The sequence below is a fragment of the Pseudophryne corroboree genome, chromosome 6 (assembly GCF_028390025.1).
Source record: "Pseudophryne corroboree isolate aPseCor3 chromosome 6, aPseCor3.hap2, whole genome shotgun sequence".
NCBI classification, from domain to species: Eukaryota; Metazoa; Chordata; class Amphibia; order Anura; family Myobatrachidae; genus Pseudophryne; species Pseudophryne corroboree.
The window spans coordinates 324,704,433-324,728,871 of NC_086449.1; the positions used below are offsets into that span (position 1 = coordinate 324,704,433).

The following is a 24,439-nucleotide window of genomic DNA, read 5'->3' on the forward strand; positions in this document are numbered from 1 at the left end:
GAACCCAAAACCCGAAAAATTTCAGGCGCTCATCTCTACTGATTACTAAAGGTAATAGTTGGTGGCGTGGATAGTAGAAAAACTATCCCGCTGGCCTAGCTCCTCCCCCTTGTGTCGTGGCTCCTCCCCCTGTCGGAAAAGGTCCCTTAGGCCACTTGGATCTAGGATCTACCAAGGTCCCTTAGGCCACTTGAATCTAGCATCAACCGTATGGATTTAGCCATAACCGTTTAGGGACCACAGACAGGGCGGCTTGTAACCTGTCCTGCGCGCGTAAAATAACACACGGGGCCGCGCATGCAGCTGGGAGACTGCAGGTACCGCCTGTCCCGTCACACGATGCAGTAGTTTCTCTTCGTGTAGCAACACACTCGCTGGCTAGAACAACACTCGTCGCCAGGATAAGACGTCGACTTGAGCGCGGCCTCTATTTGAGCAACGCTTCTGATAGGTTCTGCTGATCACCACGTGACACAGCTGGCCCAGGCTGCGCCGATTAGTGGGTGTGTCCTCCACTGTACCCGTCATGCCCCCGGCTCTGACAGTGATTGTGTATGTTGTACACTGATTAGTACGCTGTGTGTCATACGCCGTCCGGGCACAGCAGGCGGGTGAGTGTCACTGTCAGCCTGTACACGGCAGTGCGGACATTGTGTGCCCCCCCCCCATAGCTGCGCTGTCCGCGGGTGATCAGTACTGACTGCATCGCAGACGAGAACGTGTAATGACATACTGATGATTTTCCTATATTGGAAGGTGAGTGTTCGCAGTGACAGCAGCTCTTTGTTTATATGTATGTGGTGTCTGTACAGCAGAAGGGCATGTGTGTTTCTGCATATATTGTGTTAATAGGGACAAGGGCAGCATTCTGTGCCTGGGGTGTAGTTAAACGTCTGAGCTTTATAGTGATGCGATGGGATCCTTTGGCGTCTTCATAAAGTTATACCAGCATGTCTGCTCCATGCACAGTGTAGAAAAGCACAATGTAGTAGTAATTACATTCAGTGCCGTCACTAGACATTTTAGTGCTGTGCGCAAGAAACAGCATCAGCGCCCCCACCCCCCATATTTAATATAGGGCCAGTGTGCGCCGTAGGGGTGTGGCTTCACGTGGAAGGGGTATTGTCACACAATAATTCCAATTCCGTCTCCATTATTCAAATTACGCCGCACAGTACACACATTACACCAGGTAGAGGCCTTTTACACATTATGCCAGGTAGAGCCCTGTCACACGTCAGGTAGAGCCCCTAACATACATTAGGCCAGGTAGAGCCCCCTTTTACACATTACGGCATGTAGGGCTCCCTTTTACAAATTATGTCAGGTAGAGCCCCCGTTTTACCCATTACGAAAGGTAGAGCCCCTTTTACACTTTACGACAGGTCGAGCGCCTGTCACACATTACAGCAGGTAGAATCCCTGTTTTACACAAATACGACAGGTAGAACCCCCTTTACACATTACGGAAGGTAGAGCCCCTATCACACATTACAGCAGGCAGAGTCCCCCTTTTACACACATACGACAGGTAGAGCCCCCTTTTACACAGTACGGCAGGTAGAGACCCCTTTTACACAGTACGGCAGGTAGAGACCCCTTTTACACAGTACAGCAGGTAGAGACCCCTTTTACACATATCTCTCAAAAGCGAAGATATTGGAGAGAGTGCATGTAGTAGGTTGTCTCACCATTTCAACGTCCCAGCCACTGTGTTCAGGAACCGCACTTGACAGGTCAGAAGGCGTCCCCGCTGCCAGTAACCAGGTGCCAATGATGCGCTTGACGGTTCAGGAGGCAGCAACACGTCCCCGCTCCTGTGTTCAGGAGACGGGTACGCTTGATGGTTGAGGTGGCAAGGCACAGCATCGCAGTAAGTGCATGTCTGTCTTCTGTCATCCAGAACATTGCAGGTGGATGCGGATGGTGTGCCCATAGTAACTGCCTCTGTGTACAACAGTCCATCTCCTCCTCCTCTCTCCCTCCCTCTCCCCACCCCCTTAGACTGTTAGCTCCTCAGACAAAAGTAATCTATGCTCCTCTTAAAGCAACGAGGGTCCACCAGCAGCTGCCATCTGCACACACACCCCTCTTCCCGTCTCCCTCTACACCCGCTGCCACAGCAGCATCATCTTCTTCTTATACCAGATACCTGCCGGCAGCTGTCAAATCACTGACAGCTAGCCGGCAATTACGTTTTTAGTCAGCCCAGCGCAATCATGCTACAGCGCTGTCTGCAATGGCGTCGCCCAGCTGCTTGGAGAGGAGGGAGGATTGCAGAGCTGGAGGTGGAAGAGTGAGCTGGGACTCGAGATGAGGCGGAGAAAGCGGGCAGCGCTGCCCGCGGTAATGTATGTAGTGGTGTGCCCAGCAGAGATGGAGCTGAGCGCACAGCTACATACCTTACAGCGGGCAGAGCTGTAGCGGGCATGGACGGGCAGCGCAGTAAACGAATATCACAGTGCAGCCCTGCGGGTGTTGCCGGCCGGTCCTGTGCTGTGTGCAAGGCACCGCTGGCACACACCTAGTTACGGCACTGATTACATTAGTCTGAATTGTACATATATAGTCATTTTCTCTGACGTCCTAGTGGATGCTGGGAACTCCGTAAGGACCATGGGGAATAGCGGCTCCGCAGGAGACTGGGCACAAAAGTAAAAGCTTTAGGACTACCTGGTGTGCACTGGCTCCTCCCCCTATGACCCTCCTCCAAGCCTCAGTTAGATTTTTGTGCCCGAACGAGAAGGGTGCATACTAGGTGGCTCTCCTGAGCTGCTTAGAGTAAAAGTTTAAATTAGGTTTTTTATTTTCAGTGAGTCCTGCTGGCAACAGGCTCACTGCACCGAGGGACTAAGGGGAAAAGAAGCGAACTCACCTGCGTGCAGAGTGGATTGGGCTTCTTAGGCTACTGGACATTCGCTCCAGAGGGACGATCACAGGCCCAGCCATGGATGAGTCCCAGAGCCGCGCCGCCGGCCCCCTTACAGAGCCAGAAGACAGAAGAGGTCCGGGAAATCGGCGGCAGAAGACGTCCTGTCTTCAATAAGGTAGCGCACAGCACCGCAGCTGTGCGCCATTGCTCTCAGCACACTTCACACTCCGGTCACTGAGGGTGCAGGGCGCTGGGGGGGGGGGCGCCCTGAGACGCAATAAAAACACCTTAGATGGCTAAAAATACATCCCATATAGCTCCTGGGCTATATGGATGCATTTAACCCCTGCCAGTTTTTCCTTAAAAAAGCGGGTGAAAGGCCGCCGAGAAGGGGGCGGAGCCTATCTCCTCAGCACACAAGCGCCATTTTCCCTCACAGCTCCGCTGGAAGGACGTCTCATTGACTCTCCCCTGCAGTCCTGCACTACAGAAACAGGGTAAAACAAGAGAGGGGGGGCACTAATTTGGCAGATTAATAAATACAGCAGCTATATAAGGGAAAAACACTTATATAAGGTTATCCCTGTATATATATAGCGCTCTGGTGTGTGCTGGCAAACTCTCCCTCTGTCTCCCCAAAGGGCTAGTGGGGTCCTGTCCTCTATCAGAGCATTCCCTGTGTGTGTGCTGTGTGTCGGTACGTTGTGTCGACATGTATGAGGAGGAAAATGGTATGGAGGCGGAGCAATTGCCTGTAATAGTGATGTCACCCCCTAGGGAGTCGACACCTGACTGGATGGTCTTATGGAAGGAATTACGTGATAGCGTCAGCACTTTACAAAAGACTGTTGACGACATGAGACAGCCGGAAAAACAGTTAATACCTGTCCAGGCGTCTCAAACACCGTCAGGGGCTCTAAAGCGCCCGTTACCTCAGATGGTCGACACAGACCCAGACACGGACACTGACTCCAGTGTCGACGGTGAGGAAACAACCGTGTTTTCCAGTAGGGCCACACGTTACATGATCACGGCAATGAAGGAGGTTTTGAACATTTCTGATACTACAAGTACCACAAAAAAGGGTATTATGTGGGGTGTGAAAAAAACTACCCGTAGTTTTTCTTGAATCAGATGAATTAAATGAGGTGTGTGATGAAGCGTGGGTTTCCCCCGATAAAAAACTGCTAATTTCTAAAAAATTATTGGCATTATACCCTTTCCCGCCAGAGGTTAGGGCGCGTTGGGAAACACCCCCTAGGGTAGATAAGGCGCTCACACGCTTATCAAAACAAGTGGCGTTACCGTCTCCGGATACGGCCGCCCTCAAGGAGCCAGCTGATAGGAAGCTGGAAAATATCCTAAAAAGTATATACACACATACTGGTGTTATACTGAGACCAGCAATCGCCTCAGCCTGGATGTGCAGTGCTGGGGTGGCTTGGTCGGATTCCCTGACTGAAAATATTGATACCCTGGACAGGGACAGTATATTATTGACTATAGAGCATTTAAAGGGTGCATTTCTATATATGCGAGATGCACAGAGGGATATTTGCACTCTGGCATCAAGAGTAAGTGCGCTGTCCATTTCTGCCAGAAGAGGGTTATGGACGCGACAGTGGTCAGGTGATGCGGATTCCAAACGGCATATGGAAGTATTGCCGTATAAAGGGGAGGAGTTATTTGGGGTCGGTCTATCGGACCTGGTGGCCACGGCAACGGCTGGGAAATCCACCTTTTTACCCCAGGTCACCTCTCAGCAGAAAAAGACACCGTCTTTTCAGGCTCAGTCCTTTCGTCCCCATAAGGGCAAGCGGGCAAAAGGCCACTCATATCTGCCCCGGGGCAGAGGAAGGGGAAAAAGACTGCAGCAGGCAGCCTCTTCCCAGGAACAGAAGCCCTCCCCCGCTTCTGCCAAGTCCTCAGCATGACGCTGGGGCCTTACAAGCGGACTCAGGTACGGTGGGGGGTCGTCTCAAGAATTTCAGCGCGCAGTGGGCTCACTCGCAAGTGGACCCCTGGATCCTGCAGGTAGTATCTCAGGGGTACAAATTGGAATTCGAGACGTCTCCCCCTCGCCGGTTCCTGAAGTCTGCTTTACCAACGTCTCCCTCCGACAGGGAGGCGGTATTGGAAGCCATTCACAAGCTGTATTCCCAGCAGGTGATAATCAAGGTACCCCTCCTACAACAGGGAAAGGGGTATTATTCCACGCTGTTTGTGGTACCGAAGCCGGACGGCTCGGTGAGACCTATTTTAAATCTGAAATCATTGAACACTTACATACAAAGGTTCAAATTCAAGATGGAGTCACTCAGAGCAGTGATAGCGAACCTGGAAGAAGGGGACTATATGGTGTCTCTGGACATCAAGGATGCTTACCTCCATGTCCCAATTTGCCCTTCTCACCAAGGGTACCTCAGGTTTGTGGTACAGAACTGTCACTATCAGTTTCAGACGCTGCCGTTTGGATTGTCCACGGCACCCGGGGTCTTTACCAAGGTAATGGCCGAAATGATGATTCTTCTTCGAAGAAAAGGCGTCTTAATTATCCCTTACTTGGACGATCTCCTGATAAGGGCAAGGTCCAGGGAACAGTTAGAGGTCGGAGTAGCACTATCTCAAGTAGTACTACGACAGCACGGGTGGATTCTAAATATTCCAAAATCGCAGCTGATTCCGACGACACGTCTGCTGTTCCTAGGGATGATTCTGGACACAGTCCAGAAAAAGGTGTTTCTCCCGGAGGAGAAAGCCAGGGAGTTATCCGAGCTAGTCAGGAACCTCCTAAAACCAGGCCAAGTGTCATCAATGTACAAGTGCCATCAATGCACAAGGGTCCTGGGAAAAATGATGGCTTCTTACGAAGCGATTCCATTCGGCAGATTCCACGCAAGAACTTTTCAGTGGGATCTGCTGGACAAATGGTCCGGATCGCATCTTCAGATGCATCAGCGGATAACCCTGTCTCCAAGGACAAGGGTGTCTCTCCTGTGGTGGTTGCAGTGCTCATCTTCTAGAGGGCCGCAGATTCGGCATTCAGGACTGGGTCCTGGTGACCACGGATGCCAGCCTGAGAGGCTGGGGAGCAGTCACACAGGGAAGAAATTTCCAGGGCTTGTGGTCAAGCATGGAAACGTCATTTCACATAAATATCCTGGAACTAAGGGCCATTTACAATGCCCTAAGTCAAGCAAGGCCTCTGCTTCAGGGTCAGCCGGTGTTGATCCAGTCGGACAACATCACGGCAGTCGCCCACGTAAACAGACAGGGCGGCACAAGAAGCAGGAGGGCAATGGCAGAAGTTGCAAGGATTCTTCGCTGGGCGGAAAATCATGTGATAGCACTGTCAGCAGTGTTCATTCCGGGAGTGGACAACTGGGAAGCAGACTTCTTCAGCAGACACGACCTCCACCCGGGGGAGTGGGGACTTCACCCAGAAGTCTTCCACATGATTGTGAACCGTTGGGAAAAACCAAAGGTGGACATGATGGCGTCCCGCCTCAACAAAAAACTAGACAGATATTGCGCCAGGTCAAGGGACCCTCAGGCAATAGCTGTGGACGCTCTGGTAACACCGTGGGTGTACCAGTCAGTGTATGTGTTCCCTCCTCTGCCTCTCATACCCAAGGTACTGAGAATCATAAGAAGGAGAGGAGTAAGGACTATACTCGTGGCTCCGGATTGGCCAAGAAGGACTTGGTACCCGGAACTTCAAGAGATGCTCACGGAGGACCCGTGGCCTCTACCTCTAAGAAAGGACCTGCTCCAGCAGGGACCCTGTCTGTTCCAAGACTTACCGCGGCTGCGTTTGACGGCATGGCGGTTGAACGCCGGATCCTGAAGGAAAAAGGCATTCCGGATGAAGTCATCCCTACCCTGATCAAAGCCAGGAAGGATGTAACCGTGCAACATTATCACCGTATTTGGCGTAAATATGTTGCGTGGTGTGAGGCCAGGAAGGCCCCTACAGAGGAATTTCAACTGGGTCGTTTCCTGCATTTCCTGCAAACAGGACTGTCTATGGGCCTAAAATTAGGGTCCATTAAGGTTCAAATTTCGGCCCTGTCGATTTTCTTCCAGAAAGAACTGGCTTCAGTTCCTGAAGTTCAGACGTTTGTCAAGGGGGTACTGCATATACAGCCTCCTTTTGTGCCTCCAGTGGCACCTTGGGATCTCAATGTAGTTTTGGGGTTCCTAAAATCACATTGGTTTGAACCACTCACCACTGTGGACTTAAAATATCTCACATGGAAAGTGGTAATGCTGTTAGCCCTGGCTTCAGCCAGGCGTGTCTCAGAATTGGCGGCTTTATCCTATAAAAGCCCTTACCTAATTTTTCATACGGACAGGGCAGAATTGAGGACTCGTCCTCAATTTCTCCCTAAGGTGGTTTCAGCGTTCACTTGAACCAGCCTATTGTGGTACCTGCGGCTACTAGGGACTTGGAGGACTCCAAGTTGCTGGACGTAGTCAGGGCCCTGAAAATATATGTTTCCAGGACGGCTGGAGTCAGAAAATCTGACTCGCTGTTTATCCTGTATGCACCCAACAAGCTGGGTGCTCCTGCTTCTAAGCAGACTATTGCTCGTTGGATTTGTAGTACAATTCAGCTTGCACATTCTGTGGCAGGCCTGCCACAGCCAAAATCTGTAAAAGCCCATTCCACAAGGAAAGTGGGCTCATCTTGGGCGGCTGCCCGAGGGGTCTCGGCTTTACAACTTTGCCGAGCAGCTACTTGGTCAGGGGCAAACACGTTTGCTAAATTCTACAAATTTGATACCCTGGCTGAGGAGGACCTGGAGTTCTCTCATTCGGTGCTGCAGAGTCATCCGCACTCTCCCGCCCGTTTTGGAGCTTTGGTATAATCCCCATGGTCCTTACGGAGTTCCCAGCATCCACTAGGACGTCAGAGAAAATAAGAATTTACTTACCGATAATTCTATTTCTCGTAGTCCGTAGTGGATGCTGGGCGCCCATCCCAAGTGCGGATTGTCTGCAATACTTGTACATAGTTATTGTTACAAAAATCGGGTTATTATTGTTGTGAGCCATCTTTTCAGAGGCTCCTCTGTTATCATGCTGTTAACTGGGTTCAGATCACAGGTTGTACGGTGTGATTGGTGTGGCTGGTATGAGTCTTACCCGGGATTCAAAATCCTTCCTTATTGTGTACGCTCGTCCGGGCACAGTATCCTAACTGAGGCTTGGAGGAGGGTCATAGGGGGAGGAGCCAGTGCACACCAGGTAGTCCTAAAGCTTTTACTTTTGTGCCCAGTCTCCTGCGGAGCCGCTATTCCCCATGGTCCTTACGGAGTTCCCAGCATCCACTACGGACTACGAGAAATAGAATTATCGGTAAGTAAATTCTTATTTTATTCATGTTATCTGCCGAATCATATTCTTTCCTGTGGAATTTGGGGGCACTGTTATCAAGCTTATTATGAATTTGGGAACACCATTGTGTGGCCCATTATAAAGTGTAAACACTACCAGATAGGTATAAGAATAAGTTTTGCTTTCCGGAAGCAAGAATTAAATGCCAAAGAGTTCACGTAACATGCACTGGGCCAATATACACATTTAGTGCATTGCCATCACTATTTCAGCTGTAGCATTGTGTCCAAAAGTTTGCTCTTCTAATTTTAAATTGTGCCCCTCCTCAGTGGGCAGCACCCTGCCTCAAAAAATCGTGTGGTCAATCCAATTATGTATGAAGGGTGTGAGTTGCTGTGGCGGTTCAACACTGGCAACAGCACCCAATGTCGCACACCTCGAAAGCCCAAATTCACTTAAAATTGCTTGAAGCCCCATGAGATAGCGAGCACTTTTCTGCAAGTATGGTATGCCGTAAGCTGCGGCTGTTGCTGCACTGACTCACAGGTGCGAGAAACTCGGACAGAAGAGTGAACACATTATTATTATTATTATTATTATTATTATTACTGTTTCAATCATTTTGTTTGGGTTCTACCATTGAAATAATAAGAATTTACTTACCGATAATTCTATTTCTCGTAGTCCGTAGTGGATGCTGGGGACTCCGTCAGGACCATGGGGAATAGCGGGCTCCGCAGGAGACAGGGCACATCTAAAAAAGCTTTTAGGTCACATGGTGTGTACTGGCTCCTCCCCCTATGACCCTCCTCCAAGCCTCAGTTAGGTACTGTGCCCGGACGAGCGTACACAATAAGGAAGGATCTTGAATCCCGGGTAAGACTCATACCAGCCACACCAATCACACCGTACCACTTGTGATCTGAACCCAGTTAACAGTATGATAACAAAACGAAGTAGTCTCTGAAAAGATGGCTCACAACAAGAATAACCCGATTTTTGTAACAATAACTATGTACAAGCATTGCAGACAATCCGCACTTGGGATGGGCGCCCAGCATCCACTACGGACTACGAGAAATAGAATTATCGGTAAGTAAATTCTTATTTTCTCTAACGTCCTAGTGGATGCTGGGGACTCCGTCAGGACCATGGGGATTATACCAAAGCTCCCAAACGGGCGGGAGAGTGCGGATGACTCTGCAGCACCGAAGGAGAGAACTCCAGGTCCTCCTTAGCCAGAGTATCAAATTTGTAAAATTTTACAAACGTGTTCTCCCCTGACCACGTAGCTGCTCGGCAAAGTTGTAATGCCGAGACCCCTCGGGCAGCCGCCCAAGATGCGCCCACTTTCCTAGTGGAGTGGGCCTTTACAGATTTAGGCTGTGGCACGCCTGCCACAGAATGTGCAAGTTGGATTGTGCTACAGATCCAACGTGCAATCGTCTGTTTAGACGCAGGAGCACCCATCTTGTTGGGTGCATACAATATAAACAGCAAGTCAGACTTTCTGACTCCAGCCGTCCTAAACTATATATATATATATATATATATATATATATATATATATATATATATATATATATATATATTTTTAGGGTCCTGACAACGTCTATTAACCTGGAGTCCTCCAAGTCCCTAGAAGCCGCAGGCACCATAATAGGTTGTTTCAGGTGAAAAACCTGACACCCCCTTAGGAAGAAAACTGGAGACGAGTCCCAGTTCTGCCCTGTCCGAATGGAAATTTAAATATGGGCTTTTGTAAGACAAAGCCGCCCATTCTGACAATCGCCTGGCCGAGGCCAGGACCAACAGCATGGTCACTGTCCATGTGAGATATTGGTCAACAGCATGTTCACTTTCCATGTGATATATTTCAAATCCACAGATTTGAGCGGTTCAAACCAATATGATTTTAAGGAATCCCAACACTATGTTGAGATCCCACGGTGCCACTAGAGGCACAAAAAGGGGTGTATATGCAATACTCCCTTGACAATCTGGACTTCAGGAACTGAAGTCAATTCTTTTCGGAAGAAATTCTACAGGGCCGAAACTTAAAACCTTAAAGAACCCCAATTTTAGGCTCAAAACACTCCTGTTTTCAGGAAGTGTAGAATTCGACCTAGTTGAATTTTCTTCGTGGGGCCTTCCTGGCCTCACCCACGCAACATATTTTCACCACATGTGTTGATGACGTTGTGCGGTCACCTCCTTCCTGGCTTTGACCAGGGTAGGTATGACCTCTTATGGAATGCCTTTTTCCTTCAGGATCCGGCATTCAACCGCCATGCCGTCAAACGCAGCCGCGGTAAGTCTTGGAATAGACATGGTACCTGCTGAAGCAAGTCCCTTCTTAGCTCCCCAGGCCCTTAGTCCTCTGTGAGCATCTCTTGAAGTTCCGGGTACCAAGTCCCTCTTGGCCAATCCGGAGTCACGAGTATAGTTCATACTCCTCTATGTCTTATAATTCTCAATACCTTGGTTATGAGAAGCAGAGGAGGGAACACATACACCGACTGTTACACCCACGGTGTTACTAGGACATCCACAGCTATCGCCTGAAGGTCTCATGACCTGGCGCAATACCTGTCCCGTTTTTTGTTCGGGCGGGACGCCATCATTTCCACCTTTGGTCTTTGCCAATGGCTCACAATCATGCGGAAAAACTTCCCTATGAAGTTCCCACTCTCCCAGGTGGAGGTCATGCCTGCTGAGGAAGTCTGCTTCCCAGTCGTCCACTCCCGGAGAGAACACTGCTGACAGTGCTATCACATGATTTTCCGCCTAGCGAAAAATCCTTGCAGTTTTTTTCACTGCCCTCCAGCTTCTTGTGTCGCCCTTTCTGTTTACGTGGGCGACTGCCGTGATGTTATCCCACTGGATCAATACCGGCTGACCTTGAAGCAGAGGTCTTGCTAAGTTTAGAGCCTTATAATTTTGCTCTTAGCTCCATCTATGTGGAGAGAATTCTCCAGACTTGATCACACTTTCCTGGAAATTTTTTCCCTGTGTGACTGCTCCCCAGCCTCTCAGGCTGGCCTCCGTGGTCACCAGCATCCACTCCTGAATGCTGAATCTGTGGCCCTCTAGAAGATGAGCACTCTGTAATCACCACAGGAGAGACACCCTTGTCCTTGGATATAGGGTTATCCGCTGATGCATCTGAAGATGCGATCCGGACCATTTGTCCAGCAGATCCCACTGAAGAGTTCTTGCGTGAAATCTGCCGAATGGAATTGCTTCGTAATAAGCCACCATTTTTACCAGGACTCTTGTGCAATGATGCACTGACACTTTTCCTGGTTTTAGGAGGATCCCGATTAGCTCGGATAACTCCCTGGCTTTCTCCTCTGGGAGAAACACCTTTTTCTGGACTGTGTCCAGAATCATCCCTAGGAACAGTAGACGTGTCCTCGGAAAAGCTACGATTTTGGAATATTTAGAATCCACTCGTGCTGTCGTAGAACTATTAAAGATAGTGCTACTCCGACCTCCAACTGTTCTCTGGACCTTGCCCTTATCAGGAAAGCGTCCAAGTTTCTTTTAAGAAGAATCATCATTTCGGCCATTACCTTGGTAAAGACCCGGGGCGCCGTGGACAATCCAAACGGCAGCGTCTGAACTGATAGTGACAGTTCTGTACCACGAACCTGAAGTACCCTTGGTGAGAAGGGCAAATTTGGACATGTAGGTAAATGTCCCTGATATCCAGTGACACCATCTCGTCCCCTTCTTCCTGGTTCGCTATCACTGCTCTGAGTGACTCCATCTTGATTTGAACGCTTGTATGTAAGTGTTCAAATATTTCAGATCTCACCGAGCCGTTTGGCTTCAGTACCACAATATAGTGTGGAATAATACCCCCTCCCTTGTTGTAGGATGGGTACTTTGATTATCACCTGCTGGGAATACAGCTTGTGAATTGTTTCCAATACTGCCTCCCTGTCGGAGGTAGACGTTGGTAAAACAGACTTCCGGAACTTGTGAGGAGGAGACGTCTCGAATTTCCAATGTACACCTGGGATACTACATGTAGGATCCAGGAGTCCCCTTGCGAGTGAGCCCACTGCGTGCTGAAAATCTTGAGATGACCCCCTACCGCACCTGAGTCCGCTTGTACTGCCCCAGCGTCATGCTGCGGACTTGGCAGAAGCTGTGAATGGCTTCTGTTCCTGGGAATGGGCTGCTTGCTGCAGTCTTCTTCCCGTTCCTCTACCCCTGGGCAGATATGACTGGCCTTTGCCCGCCTGCCCGTATGGGGACGAAAGGACTGAGACTGAAAAGACTGTGTCCTTTTCTGCTGAGATGTGACTCGGGGAACAAAAGGTGGATTTTTCAGCTGTTGCCATGGCCACCAGGTCCGATGGACCGCCCCTTTATACGGCAATACTTCCATGTGCCGTCTGGAATCTGCCTCACCTGACCACTGTCGTGTCTTCGTCTGGCAGATATGGACATCACATTTACTCTTGATGCCAGAATGCAAATATCCCTCTGCGCATCACGCATATATAGAAATGCATCCTTAAAATGCTCTATAGACAATAAAATCTTGTCCCTGTCAAGGGTATCAAAATTTTCAGTCAGGAAATCCGACCAAGCCCCCTCAGCGCTGCACATCCAGTCTGAGGCGATTGCTGGTCGTAGTATAACACCAGTATGTGTGTATATACTTCTTAGGCTATTTTTCAGCTTCCTATCAGCTGGCTCCTTGAGGGCGGCCGTATCTGGAGACGGTAACGCCACTTGTTTTATAAGCGTGTGAGCGCCTTATCCACCCTAAGGTGTGTTTCCCAACTCGCCCTTACTTCTGGCGGGAAAGGGTATACCGCCCATAACTTTTTATCGGAGGAACCCCACGTATCATCACACACTTCATTTAATTTATCTGATTCAGGCAAAACTACAAGTAGTTTATTCACACCCTACAAAATACCCTTATTTGTGGTACTTGTAGTATCAGAAATATGTAACACCTTCCTCATGCCCTTAACATGTAACGTGTGGCCCTAAAGGAAAATACGTTTGTTTCTTCACCGTCGACACTGGAGTCAGTGTCCGTGAGGTAAATGGGCGTTTTTACAAGCCCCTGACGGTGTCTGAGACGCCTGGACAGGTACTAATTTGTTTGCCGGTCGTCTCATGCTAGCAGGAATCACTGAATGAAACCTAAAAAAAAACTTTTCTAAACAGCTCTTTAAGAGAGCCACCTAGATTGCACCCTTCTCGGACGGGCACAAAAACCTAACTGAGGCTTGGAGGAGGGTCATAGGGGGAGGAGCCAGTACACACCATGTGACCTAAAAGCTTTTTTAGATGTGCCCTGTCTCCTGCGGAGCCCGCTATTCCCCATGGTCCTGACGGAGTCCCCAGCATCCACTAGGACGTTAGAGAAATATATTTTTTTAATAATGCCTCTGTATGACATGCTTTTGCCTTGTTTTGCTACAGTATACTGCTCATTTTCTGCCTGACTCAGAGGTGGACGATGAGCAGTAGCAGATGTGACTTCAGATACACCCACTACTGCAAAATGATGCAGATGCTGCAAAGTACTGTCTATTGATACATCCACCAGGTGCAGAACCCAGGATCACCTAACAGAACAGCGTGAATCTCATTGCAGTTCTGATCTGTGTCCGACGTTTACCATCAGGATGTGTGCGCAGTGTGTCCCAGATGGTATTTATTAGTTATTACCAGTTATTTATATAGCGCACAGATATTACAGCTTTACAGAAAATATTCGCCCATTCACATCGGTCCCTGCCCCAGTGGAGGTTACAATCTATATTCCCTACCACATGTACACGCGCACACATTCATACTAGGGTTAATTTCTCTGACGTCCTAGTGGATGCTGGGGACTCCGTCAGGACCATGGGGAATAGCGGCTCCGCAGGAGACAGGGCACAAAATTTAAAAGTTTGACCACTAGGTGGTGTGTACTGGCTCCTCCCCCTATGACCCTCCTCCAAGCCTCAGTTAGGTTTTTGTGCCCGTCCGAGCAGGGTGCAATCTAGGTGGCTCTCATAAAGAGCTGCTTAGAGTAAAAGTTTTGATAGTTTTATTATTTTCAGTGAGTCCTGCTGGCAACAGGCTCACTGCAACGAGGGACCTAGGGGAGAAGAAGTGAACTCACCTGCGTGCAGGATGGATTTGCTTCTTAGCCTACTGGACACTAGCTCCAGAGGGACGATCACAGGTACAGCCTGGATGGGTCACCGGAGCCGCGCCGCCGACCCCCTTGCAGATGCCGAAGTAAGAAGAGGTCCAGAAACCGGCGGCTGAAGGCTTTTCAGTCTTCATGAGGTAGCGCACAGCACTGCAGCTGTGCGCCATTGCGCTCAGGCACACTTCACACCGGCGGTCACTGAGGGTGCAGGGCGCTTGGGGGGGGGCGCCCTGGGCAGCAATGTTAATACCTTTCTGGCTAAAAAGAATACATCACATATAGTCCATGAGGCTATATGGATGTATTTCACCCCTGCCAGGTCTCAGAAAAACCGGGAGAAGAGCCCGCCGGAATAGGGGGCGGGGCCTATCTCCTCAGCACACAGCGCCATTTTCCTACACAGCTCCGCTGCTAGGAAGGCTCCCAGGCTCTCCCCTGCACTGCACTACAGAAACAGGGTAAAAAACAGAGAGGGGGGGCATTTTTTGGCTATATTATATATATTTCTCTATCGTCCTAGTGGATGCTGGGGTTCCTGAAAGGACCATGGGGAATAGCGGCTCCGCAGGAGACAGGGCACAAAAAGTAAAGCTTTAGGATCAGGTGGTGTGCACTGGCTCCTCCCCCTATGACCCTCCTCCAAGCCTCAGTTAGATTTTTGTGCCCGGCCGAGAAGGGTGCAATCTAGGTGGCTCTCCTAAAGAGCTGCTTAGAAAAGTTTAGCTTAGGTTTTTTATTTTACAGTGAGTCCTGCTGGCAACAGGATCACTGCAACGAGGGACTTAGGGGAGAAGAAGTGAACTCACCTGCGTGCAGGATGGATTGGCTTCTTTGGCTACTGGACATTAGCTCCAGAGGGACGATCACAGGTACAGCCTGGATGGTCACCGGAGCCTCGCCGCCGGCCCCCTTGCAGATGCTGAAACAAGAAGAAGGTCCAGAATCGGCGGCATGAAGACTCCTCAGTCTTCTTAAGGTAGCGCACAGCACTGCAGCTGTGCGCCATTTCCTCTCAGCACACTTCACACGGCAGTCACTGAGGGTGCAGGGCGCTGGAAGGGGGGCGCCCTGGGAGGCAATGAAAACCTATTTTTGGCTAAAAATACCTCACATATAGCCTCCGGGGGCTATATGGAGATATTTAACCCCTGCCAGAATCCGTTAAGAGCGGGAGACGAGGCCGCCGAAAAAGGGGCGGGGCCTATCTCCTCAGCACACAGCGCCATTTTCCCTCACAGAAAGGCTGGAGGGAAGGCTCCCAGGCTCTCCCCTGCACTGCACTACAGAAACAGGGTTAAAACAGAGAGGGGGGGCACTAATTTGGCGTTAGAAATATATAAAAAAGATGCTATAAGGGAAAACACTTATATAAGGTTGTCCCTATATAATTATAGCGTTTTTGGTGTGTGCTGGCAAACTCTCCCTCTGTCTCTCCAAAGGGCTAGTAGGTCCTGTCCTCTATCAGAGCATTCCCTGTGTGTGTGCTGTGTGTCGGTACGTGTGTGTCGACATGTATGAGGACGATGTTGGTGAGGAGGCGGAGCAATTGCCTGTAATGGTGATGTCACTCTCTAGGGAGTCGACACCGGAATGGATGGCTTATTTAGGGAATTACGTGATAATGTCAACACGCGGCAAGGTCGGTTGACGACATGAGACGGCCGACAAACAATTAGTACCGGTCCAGACGTCTCAAAAACACCGTCAGGGGTTTTAAAACGCCCGTTTACTTTAGTCGGTCGACACAGACACAGACAGGGACACTGAATCCAGTGTCGACGGTGAATAAACAAACGTATTCCTTATTAGGGCCACACGTTAAGGGCAATGAAGGAGGTGTTACATATTTCTGATACTACAAGTACCACAAAAGAGGGTATTATGTGGGATGTGAAAAAACTACCGTAGTTTTTCCTGAATCAGATAAATTAAATGAAGTGTGTGATGATGCGTGGGTTCCCCCCGATAGAAAATATGGGCGGTATACCCTTTCCCGCCAGAAGTTAGGGCGCGTTGGGAAACACCCCTTAGGGTGGATAAGGCGCTCACACGCTTATCAGAACAAGTGGCGGTACCGTCTATAGATAGGGCCGTCCTCAAGGAGCCAGCTGACAGGAGGCTGGAAAATATCATATAAAGTATATACACACATACTGGTGTTATACTGCGACCAGCGATCGCCTCAGCCTGGATGTGCAGAGCTGGGGTGGCTTGGTCGGATTCCCTGACTAAAAATATTGATACCCTTGACAGGGACAGTATTTTATTGACTATAGAACATTTAAAGGATGCATTTCTATATATGCGAGATGCACAGAGGGATATTTGCACTCTGGCATCAAGAGTAAGTGCGATGTCCATATCTGCCAGAAGATGTTTATGGACACGACAGTGGTCAGGTGATGCAGATTCCAAACGGCACAAAGGTGTATTGCCGTATAAAGGAAGAGGAGTTATTTGGGGTCGGTCCATCGGACCTGGTGGCCACGGCAACTGCTGGAAAATCCACCGTTTTTTACCCTAAGTCACATCTCTGCAGAAAAAGACACCGTCTTTTCAGCTTCAGTCCTTTCGTCCCTATAAGAGTCATATCTGCCCAGGGATAGAGGAAAGGGAAGAAGACTGCAGCAGGCAGCCCATTCCCAGGAACAGAAGCGTTCCACCGCTTCTGACAAGCTCTCAGCATGACGCTGAGACCGTACAGGATCCCTGGATCCTACAAGTAGTATCCCAGGGGTACAGATTGGAATGTCGAGACGTTTCCCCTGCGCAGGCTCCTGAAGTCTGCTTTACCAAGGTCTCCCTCCGACAAGGAGGCAGTATGGGAAACAATTCACGAGCTGTATTCCCAGCAGGTGATAATTAAATTACCCCTCCTACAACAAGAAAAGGGGTATTATTCCACACTATATTGTGGTACTGAAGCCAGAAGGCTAGGTGAGACCTATTCTAAATCTAAAAAAATTTGAACATTTACAAAGGTTCAAATCAAGATGGAGTCACTCAGAGCAGTGATAACGAACCGGGAAGAAGGGGACTATATGGTGTCCCGAGACATCAGGGATGCTTACCTCCATGTCCCAAATTTGCCCTTATCACTAAGGGTACCTCAGGTTCGTGGTACAGAACTGTCACTATCAGTTTCAGACGCTGCCGTTTGGATTGTCCACGGCACCCCGGGTCTTTACCAAGGTAATGGCCGAAATGATGGTTCTTCTTCGAAGAAAAGGCGTCTTAATTATCCCTTACTTGGACGATCTCCTGATAAGGGCAAAGTCCAGGGAACAGTTGGAGGTCGGAGTAGCACTATCTCGGATACTGTTACAACAGCAGGGGTGGATTCTAAATATTCCAAAATCGCAGCTGATCCCGACAACAAGTCTCCTGTGCTTAGGGATGATTCTGGACACAGTCCAGAAAAAGGTGTTTCTCCCGGAAGAGAAAGCCAGGGAGTTATCCGAGCTAGTCAGGAACCTCCTAAAATCAGTGCATCATTGCACAAGGGCCATGGTAAAAAAATGGTGACTTCCTTCGAAGCAATTCCAGTCGGCAGATTTCATGCAAGAACTTTTCAGTGGGATCTGCTGGACAAATGGTCCGGATCGCATCTTCAGATGCATCAGCGGATAACCCTATATCCAAGGACAAGGGTGTCTCTCCTGTGGTGGTTACAGAGTGCTCATCTTCTAGAGGGCCGCAGATTCGGCATTCAGTTTTGGATGTTGGTGACCACGGAGGCCAGCCCGAGAGGCTGGGGAGCAGTCACACAAGGAAAAAATTTCCAGGGAGTGTGATCAAGTCTGGAGACTTTTCTCCACATAAATATAGCTAAGGGTAAATTTATAATGCTCTAAGCTTAGCAAGACCTCTGCTTCAAGGTCAGCCGGTATTGATCCAGTGGGATAAAACATCACGGCAGTCGCCCACGTAAATAGACAGGGCGGCACAAGAAGCAGGAGGGCAGTGGCAAAAACTGCAAGGACTTTTCGCTGGGCGGAAAATCATGTGATAGCACTGTCAGCAGTGTTTCATTCCGGGAATGGAAACTGGGAAGCAGACTTCCTCAGTAGGCACGACCTCCACCCGGCAGAGTGGGAACTTCATGGGGAAGTTTTCCACATGATTGTAAACCGTTGGGAATTACCAAAGGTGGACATGATGGCGTCCCGTCTGAACAAAAAACGGGACAGGTATTGCGCCAGGTTACGAGACCCTCAGGCAATAGCTGTGGACGTTCTGGTAACACCGTGGGTGTACCAGTCGGTGTATGTGTTCCATCCTCTGCTTTTCATACCTAAGGTACTGAGAATTATAAGACGTAGAGGAGTAAGAACTATACTCATGGCTCCGGATTGGCCAAGAAGGACTTGGTACCCGGAACTTCAAGAGATGCTCACAGAGGACTTATGGCCTCTGCCGCTAAGAAGGGACTTGTTTCAGCAAGTACCATGTCTGTTCCAAGACTTACCGCAGCTGCGTTTGACGGCATGGCGGTGGAACGCCGGATCCTAAGGGAAAAGGCATTCAGGAAGAGGTCATTCCTACCCTGGTCAAAGCCAGAAAGGAGGTGACCGCACAACATTATCACCACATGTGGCGAAAATATGTTGCGTGGTGTGAGGCCAGGAAGGCCGCACGAAGAAATTTCAACTCGGTCGATTCCTGCATTTCCTGCAAACAGGAGTGTCTATGGGCCTCAAATTGGGGTCCATTAAGGTTCAAATTTCGGCCCTGTCGATTTTTCTTCCAGAAAGAATTGGCTTCAGTTCCTGAAGTCCAGAAGTTTGTCAAGGGAGTATTGCATATACAACCCCCTTTTGTGCCTCCAGTGGCACTGTGGGATCTCAACGTAGTTCTGGGATTCCTCAAAACACATTGGTTTAAAACCAGTCAAATCTGTGGATTTGAAGCATCTCACATGAAAAGTGAACATGCTCTTGGACCTGGCCTGGACCAGGCGAGTGTCAAATTGGTGGTTTTTTTCTCAAAAAAGCCCATATCTGTTTGTCCATTCGGACAGGACAGAGCTGCGGACTCGTCCCCAGTTCTCTCCCTAAGGTGGTGTCAGTGTTTCACCTGAACCAGCTTATTGTGGTGTCTTGCGCCTACTAGGGACTTGGAGGACTCCAAGTTGCTAGATGTGGTCAGGGCCCTGAAAATATAGGTTCCAGGACGGCTGGAGTCAGGAAAACTGACTTGCTGTTATCCTGTATGCACCCAACAAACTGGGTGCTCTTGCTTCTAAGCAGACTTTTGCTAGTTGGATGTGTAATACAATTCAGCTTGCACATTCTGTGGCAGGCCTGCCACAGCCAAAATATGTAAATGCCCATTCCACAAGGAAGGTGGGCTCATCTTGGGCGGCTGCCCGAGGGGTCTCGGCTTTACAACTTTGCCGAGCGGCTATTTAGTCAGGGGCAAACACGTTTGTAAAATCCTACAAATTTGATAACCTGGCTAAGGAGGACCTGGAGTTCTCTCATTCGGTGCTGCAGAGTCATCCGCACTCTCCCGCCCGTTTGGGAGCTTTGGTATAATCCCCATGGTCCTTTCAGGAACCCCAGCATCCACTAGGACGATAGAGAAAATAAGAATTTACTTACCGATAATTCTATTTCTCGGAGTCCGTAGTGGATGCTGGGCGCCCATCCCAAGTGCGGATTATCTGCAATACTTGTACATAGTTACAAAAATCGGGTTATTATTGTTGTGAGCCATCTTTCAGAGGCTCCGCTGTTATCATACTGTTAACTGGGTTCAGATCACAGGTTGTACAGTGTGATTGGTGTGGCTGGTATGAGTCTTACCCGGGATTCATAAATCCTTCCTTATTGTGTACGCTCGTCCGGGCACAGTATCCTAACTGAGGCTTGGAGGAGGGTCATAGGGGGAGGAGCCAGTGCACACCACCTGATCCTAAAGCTTTACTTTTTGTGCCCTGTCTCCTGCGGAGCCGCTATTCCCCATGGTCCTTTCAGGAACCCCAGCATCCACTACGGACTCCGAGAAATAGAATTATCGGTAAGTAAATTCTTATTTTAAGCAGCTATAAGGAAACAACACTTATATAAGGTTGTTCCTATATAATTATAGCGCTTTGGTGTGTGCTGGCAAACTCTCCCTCTGTCTCCCCAAAGGGCTAGTGGGGTCCTGTCTTCGATAAGAGCATTCCCTGTGTGTCTGCTGTGTGTCGGTACGTGTGTGTCGACATGTATGAGGACGATGTTGGTGTGGAGGCGGAGCAATTGCCGGTAATGGTGATGTCACCCCCTAGGGAGTCGACACCGGAATGGATGGCTTTGTTTATGGAATTACGTGATAATGTCAGCACGCTGCAAAAGTCGGTTGACGACATGAGACGACCGGCAAACCAGTTAGTACCTGTACAGGCGTCTCAAACACCGTCAGGGGCTGTAAAACGCCCTTTGCCTCAGTCGGTCGACACAGACCCAGACACGGACACCGAATCTAGTGTCGACGGTGAAGAAACGAACGTATTTTCCAGTAGGGCCACACGTTATATGATCACGGCAATGAAGGAGGCTTTGCATATCTCTGATACTGCAAGTACCACAAAAAGGGGTATTATGTGGGGTCTGAAAAAACTACCTGTAGTTTTTCCTGAATCAGAGGAATTGAATGACGTGTGTGATGAAGCGTGGGTTACCCCTGATAAAAAACTGCTAATTTCAAAGAAGTTATTGGCGTTATACCCTTTCCCGCCAGAGGTTAGGGCGCGCTGGGAAACACCCCCTAGGGTGGACAAGGCGCTCACACGTTTATCCAAACAAGTGGCGTTACCGTCTCCTGATACGGCCGCCCTCAAGGATCCAGCTGATAGGAGGCTGGAAAATACTCTAAAAAGTATATACACACATACTGGTGTTATACTGCGACCAGCAATCGCCTCAGCCTGGATGTACAGTGCTGGGGTGGCTTGGTCGGATTCCCTGACTGAAAATATTGATACCCTGGATAGGGACAGTATTTTATTGACTATAGAGCAATTAAAGGATGCATTCCTTTATATGCGAGATGCACAGAGGGATATCTGCACTCTGGCATCAAGAGTAAGTGCGATGTCCATATCTGCCAGAAGAAGTCTATGGACACGACAGTGGTCAGGCGATGCGGATTCCAAACGGCATATGGAAGTATTGCCGTATAAAGGGGAGGAATTATTTGGGGTCGGTCTATCGGATTTGGTAGCCACGGCAACAGCCGGGAAGTCCACCTTTTTACCTCAAGTCCCCTCCCAGCAGAAAAAGACAGTCTTTTCAGCCGCAGTCCTTTCGTTCCTATAAGAACAAGCGAGCAAAAGGACATTCATATTTGCCCCGAGGCAAAGGAAAGGGTAAGAGACTGCAGCAAGCAGCCCCTTCCCAGGAGCAGAAGTCCTCCCCGGCTTCTGCAAAGGCCTCAGCATGACGCTGGGACCTTACAAGCGGACTCAGGGGCGGTGGGGGGTCGCCTCAAGAATTTCAGCGCACAGTGGGCTCACTCGCAGGTGGACCCCTGGATCCTGCAGGTAGTATCTCAGGGTTACAGGTTGGAATTCGAGAAGTCTCCCCCTCGCCGGTTCCTAAAATCTGCTTTGCCAACGTCTCCCTCAGACAGGGCGACGGTATTGGAAGCCATTCACAAGCTGTATTCTCAGCAGGTGATAATCAAGGTACCCCTTCTACAACAGGGAAAGGGGTATTACTCCACGCTATTTGTGGTACCGAAGCCGGACGGCTCGGTAAGACCTATTCTAAATCTGAAATCTCTGAACCTGTACATACAAAAATTCAAGTTCAAGATGGAGTCACTCAGAGCAGTGATAGCGAATCTGGAAGAAGGGGATTTTATGGTGTCCTTGGACATCAAGGATGCTTACCTTCTTGTCCCAATTTGCCCTTCACACCAAGGGTACCTCAGGTTCGTGGTACAAAACTGTCATTATCAGTTTCAGACGCTGCCGTTTGGATTGTCCACGGCACCCAGGGTCTTTACCAAGGTAATGGCCGAAATGATGATCCTTCTTCGAAGAGAAGGCGTATTAATTATCCCTTACTTGGACGATCTCCTGATAAGGGCAAGATCCAGAGAACAGCTGGAGGTCGGAGTAGCACTAACTCAAGTAGTGCTCCAACAGCACGGGTGGATTCTGAATTTTCCAAAATCCCAACTGATCCCGACGACGCGTCTGCTGTTCCTAGGGATGATTCTGGACACTGTTCAGAAAAAGGTATTTCTTCCGGAGGAGAAAGCCAGGGAGTTATCCGAACTCGTCAGGAACCTCCTAAAACCAGGGACAGTGTCTGTGCATCAATGCACAAGAGTCCTGGGAAAAATGGTGGCTTCTTACGAAGCGATTCCATTCGGCAGATTCCATGCACGAATTTTTCAGTGGGATCTGCTAGACAAATGGTCCGGATCGCATTTGCAGATGCATCAGCGGATAAAATTGTCGACAAGGACAAGGGTCTCTCTGCTATGGTGGTTGCAGAGTGCTCATCTGTTAGAGGGCCGCAGATTCGGCATACAGAACTGGGTCCTAGTGACCACGGATGCCAGCCTGAGAGGCTGGGGAGCGGTCACACAAGGAAGAAACTTCCAGGGCGTGTGGTCAGACACGATCTTCACCCGGGAGAGTGGGGACTTCATCCAGAAGTCTTCCACATGATTGTAGTCCATTGGGAAAGACCAATGGTGGACATGATGGCGTCCCGCCTCAACAAAAAACTGGACAGGTATTGCGCCAGGTCAAGAGACCCTCAGGCAATAGCTGTGGACGCTCTGGTAACACCATGGGTGTACCAGTCAGTGTATGTGTTTCCTCCTCTGCCTCTCATACCCAAGGTACTGAGAATTATACGGCAAAGGGGAGTAAGAACGATACTAGTGGCTCCGGACTGGCCAAGAAGGACTTGGTACCCGGAACTTCAGGAGATGCTCACGGAAGATCCGTGGCCTCTACCTCTAAGAAGGGATCTGCTTCAGCAGGGACCGTGTCTATTCCAAGACTTACCGCGGCTGCGTTTGACGGCATGGCGGTTGAACGCCGGATCCTAAGGGAAAAAGGCATTCCGGAAGAGGTCATCCCTACCCTGGTCAAAGCCAGGAAGGAGGTGACTGCACAACATTATCACCGCATTTGGAGAAAATATGTTGCATGGTGTGAGGCCAGGAAGGCCCAGACAGAGGAATTTCAACTGGGTCGATTCCTACATTTCCTGCAAACAGGATTATCTATGGGCCTCAAATTAGGGTCCATTAAGGTTCAAATTTCGGCCCTGTCGATTTTCTTCCAGAAAGAATTGGCTTCAGTTCCTGAAGTCCAGACTTTTGTAAAAGGAGTACTATATATACAGCCCCCGGTTGTGCCCCCAGTGGCACCGTGGGATCTCAATGTAGTTTTGGATTTTCTCAAATCCCATTGGTTTGAGCCACTCAAATCGGTAGATTTGAAATATCTTACATGGAAAGTAACCATGCTACTGGCCCTGGCTTCAGCCAGGAGAGTGTCGGAATTGGCGGCTTTATCGTATAAAAGCCCATATCTGATTTTCCATTCGGACAGGGCAGAATTGAGGACGCGTCCTCATTTTCTGCCTAAGGTGGTATCAGCGTTTCACCTGAACCAGCCTATTGTGGTGCCTGCGGCTACTAGCGATTTGGAGGATTCCAAGTTGCTGGACGTTGTCAGAGCATTGAAAATATATATTTCAAGGACGGCTGGAGTCAGAAAATCTGACTCGCTGTTTATACTGTATGCACCCAACAAGCTGGGTGCTCCTGCTTCTAAGCAGACGATTGCTCGTTGGATTTGTAGCACAATTCAACTGGCACATTCTGTGGCAGGCCTGCCACAGCCTAAATCTGTCAATGCCCACTCCACAAGGAAGGTGGGCTCATCTTGGGCGGCTGCCCGAGGGGTCTCGGCATTACAACTCTGCCGAGCAGCTACGTGGTCAGGGGAGAACACGTTTGTAAAATTCTACAAATTTGATACCCTGGCTAAGGAGGACCTGGAGTTCTCTCATTCGGTGCTGCAGAGTCATCCG

The 24,439-nt window shown here is 49.4% G+C and overlaps 1 protein-coding gene across 1 annotated transcript in view; it reads left to right on the forward strand.

The window, feature by feature from the left end:
* Window positions 1-282: 282 nt before the first annotated feature.
* Window positions 283-24,439, forward strand: part of LOC134932166 (zinc finger protein 501-like) — an 81,637-nt gene continuing 57,480 nt past the window's right edge. The window contains exon 1 of the mRNA XM_063926328.1: window positions 283-756. The gene's annotated coding sequence lies outside the window, so the exon portion shown is untranslated. The remainder of the gene's footprint in view (window positions 757-24,439) is intronic.